General features: G+C 28.9%; 1 protein-coding gene and 1 long non-coding RNA gene across 2 annotated transcripts in view; both read left to right on the top strand.

Moving 5' to 3' along the window:
- The window catches only part of LOC106468124 (probable ATP-dependent RNA helicase DDX4), a 94,057-nt gene that overhangs the window by 47,595 nt on the left and 42,933 nt on the right, over positions 1-3,529 (top strand). The gene's annotated exons all lie outside the window — the stretch shown is intronic.
- Positions 19-3,529, top strand: part of LOC111087941 — a 5,553-nt gene continuing 2,042 nt past the window's right edge. The window contains exon 1 of the long non-coding RNA XR_002612557.1: positions 19-1,307. This is a non-coding gene — a long non-coding RNA (uncharacterized LOC111087941). The remainder of the gene's footprint in view (positions 1,308-3,529) is intronic.

The following is a 3,529-nucleotide window of genomic DNA, read 5'->3' as shown; positions in this document are numbered from 1 at the left end:
GAGTGTGTACATATCATTCTATTTGACTATTACTATAAGTAACATAAAAGCATGCTGTTGTGTTAATATTATGCAGATGACAAGAATAAGTTTGAATAAATTGCTAAAGTTTCATCTAGTCATTTAATTTTTCATGTTTGACTATTACTATAAGTAATGTAAAAGCATGCTGTTGTGTTCAAATTATGCAGATGACAAGAATAAACTTGGATAAATTGCTAAAGTTTCATCTAGTCATTTGATTTAATACATTTTACTACCAATATAAGCTAATATTTATTTTTTCTAGCCACTTAAATTTTGACACTTCTGATTTATTCATTTTCAATTCCTGTTTGCCTTATAGATTGTTTCTAATTTTATTTATTTGAAGTGTCTGATATGCTTTATCAAAAACTTATGCCATCAAAAATGATTTATTCAAAATATATGTATCAAAAGTTGCACAAAAAAGCTATGTTGAGAAAATGTTTGTGTTTCAGTGTATTTTTATTTCATTTTAACTTTATTTTATCTTAGCAGTTGCTTGGACTGCCATACTTTAATTTATTGTTTACTTTGAAAAACCAAGAAATCTCCATTTACCTAAAGAGGTCTTGACCAAACCTATTAATTAATAGGTTTCTATTGTCATAACTTTTACGCTTATGCTTTACTTTTTACTTCTTTATTATATATTACATAAATTAAATGTCTTTATTTTAGAACCATTCTACTATCTTTATATTAAGACAGGATTTTTCAAATTGAAATGTTTATTTCAATTAATTTGGTACAGAAAGACGAAACATTCTTTTACAGTTTAATTAACATTAAATAACTACATATGTAATATTGTAGTTTTTTTGTACAAAATTAACTTTTTTCAGTTAGTATCAAATCACTCGCACACAAAACACTACCCAAGTTTCATGTTTGGAATAATATGTGCATTCAGTAACACACTCAAAACACTATTCCAATATCATCAGGTTTGGAATGATATGTACACACTCAAAACACTATTCCAGTATCATCATGTTTGGAATGATATGTACACACTCAAAACACTATTCCAATATCATCAGGTAATGAATGATATGTACACACTCAAAACACTATTCCAGTATCATCATGTTTAGAATGATATGTACACACTCAAAACACTATTCCAATATCATCAGGTTTAGAATGATATGTACACACTCAAAACACTATTCCAATATCATCAGTTTATGAATGATATGTCCACACTCAAAACACTATTCCAATATCATCAGGTTATGAATGATATGTCCACACTCAAAACACTATTCCAGTATCATCAGGTTATTAAATTGCTAAAGTTTCATCTAGTCATTTAATTTTTCATTAGTGTTGGAGATCTTTACTGACAAATTATAAACTGAATAAAGTTGAAATCAACCTCCAGAAACAGACTTTACTGGTTTATGTTGGAGATCTTTACTGACAAATTATAATCTGGATAAAGTTGAAATCAACCTCCAGAAACAGACTTAACTGGATAGTTTTGAAGATCTTTACTAACATAATAAACTGGATAAAGTTGAAACCAACCTCCAGAAATAGACTTTACTGGTTTATGTTGGAGATCGTTCCTAACAAATTAAAGTAGATAGAGATTAAGCTTGCCTCTAAAAAGAGACTTAATTGGGTAGTCTTAAATCTCCTTCATATAAACAAACATTCAAGTTTTTATCTGATTAAATTTTTGAAAAATTGTAATGTATGAATTAAAATATTTCCTTGCGGTTCATGTTCATTCAAAAAATGTATGTGGAAGATAAAATATTTTTTTTTAAAGAACAGAAATACATGATCTTTATATATAAGTAAGTTTTTCACCTTTTCAAAAATATGAAATCCTTGAAATAGGTACCTTATCCCAACACACGAAAGTTTTGTAAAAAAAATATTGTTTTTGTACTTGATTTTGGAATTATAGCTAATTACACGGGAGGGTTCAAAATGAAAACGTTTTCAACTAACATTCCTAAGTCATACATTTTGAAGTTGGTTTTTAAGAATGACCTTTATGAATTCAAACAGTTTTCAAGACCTGAGCATGTAACAAGTAAAACACTACCTTAATAGTTGGTTAGTTTAAGTAAAACTAATTGGAAACTTCTTTTCTTGTAGTGTAGTGTACTGTTATTGCATTTTTGGAGCATTTTATTGAAGATAAAAAAAGTGGTCACATTATAGGTGTATTTGTTCCATATACAGTTGTGAAGTGTGGCAATATTTGTGACTTAACGTCTGTATTCATGTCAATTATTGGAAATTATTACTTTGAAACTAGAGAGAAATTATGTAAATATGTGCAATGAACTATGAGTTTTTGTATGTTAATATATATGAGGTATTTAACTTTCATTTCTGTAATTCTTTTTTCTCTGAAATTGGACAGAGATGATGTACATACTGTGAGCTTTCAATTTGTTTTATAGTTACCCTGTATAAGATATTTAGATTTCATTCCTGCAAATTGCTTTTTAATAATTAAGCTGATAAATATAAGACATGCTAAAGAAAATATTTACATGAGAGACTGCTTACAGACCCAATGGCCCCCAGGGAGCCATGTTTCTGTCATGAGTATTTTAAAAGAGATTTAATAACTGAAAAAATATTGATGTAGTTTCATCAAGACATAGGAATAAAGTTTGCCATTCATCATTGTTTCTCTATTTAATTCACAAGCTTCAAGTAACAATTACAGCTCCCATCTTCAGGTGTAGGCAGTCTATTGTTGAGTTAAGTACTGTTACCTCATCTTGAGATGTAGGCAGTCTGTTTTTGAGTTAAATATTGTTACCTGATCTTCAGGTGCAGGCAGTCTGTTGTTGAGTTAAATACTGTTACCCCATCTTCAGGTGTAGGCAGTCCCTGGACTGATAAGAATATTGTTGAGGTAAGTATTGTTACCATATGTTTTTATAACTTTAATGCTAGTAATTGTCTTGGAATCTATGTGACATTTTTAAGTTCTAAAAGCTGGAACATAATTGATTTACTGTCAATTAGTCCATAGACAGAACTACCTAAAGCTGTTTGCTGATATTGTGACTGAAAGCTTGTGAATTAAATTTTAAAAAAATAGTGCTCTTATGTCATAGTGTGTGTTTGTGTCTGTATGTATATATATGTATACATATATAAAGATTCAATTGTTTTTTTGTATACATAATTATCCAGGAGATAGAAGTTTTTTCATTTAGTCTTATATGTTAGATTGGTAAAAAAGCATGTTATTACATAAAATTATGCAGATGACAAGGATAAGTTTGGACCAGTTAAGTCTGTTTCTAGAGGTTGGTTTCAACTTTATCCAGTTTATAATTTGTCAGTAAAGATCTCCAACATAAACCAGTTAAGTCTGTTTCTAGAGGTTGGTTTCAACTTTATCCAGTTTATTTTGTTAGTAAGGATCTTCAAAACTATCCAGTTAAGTCTGTTTCTAGAGGTTGGTTTCAACTTTATCCAGTTTATTTTGTTAGTAAAGATCTTCAAAACTAACCAGTAAAGT

This window comes from Limulus polyphemus, unplaced genomic scaffold, assembly GCF_000517525.1.
Source record: "Limulus polyphemus unplaced genomic scaffold, Limulus_polyphemus-2.1.2 Scaffold2880, whole genome shotgun sequence".
Classification (NCBI taxonomy): domain Eukaryota; kingdom Metazoa; phylum Arthropoda; class Merostomata; order Xiphosura; family Limulidae; genus Limulus; species Limulus polyphemus.
The sequence above is the reverse complement of the archived record's forward strand: the minus strand, read 5'-3'. Positions and strand labels throughout refer to the sequence as shown.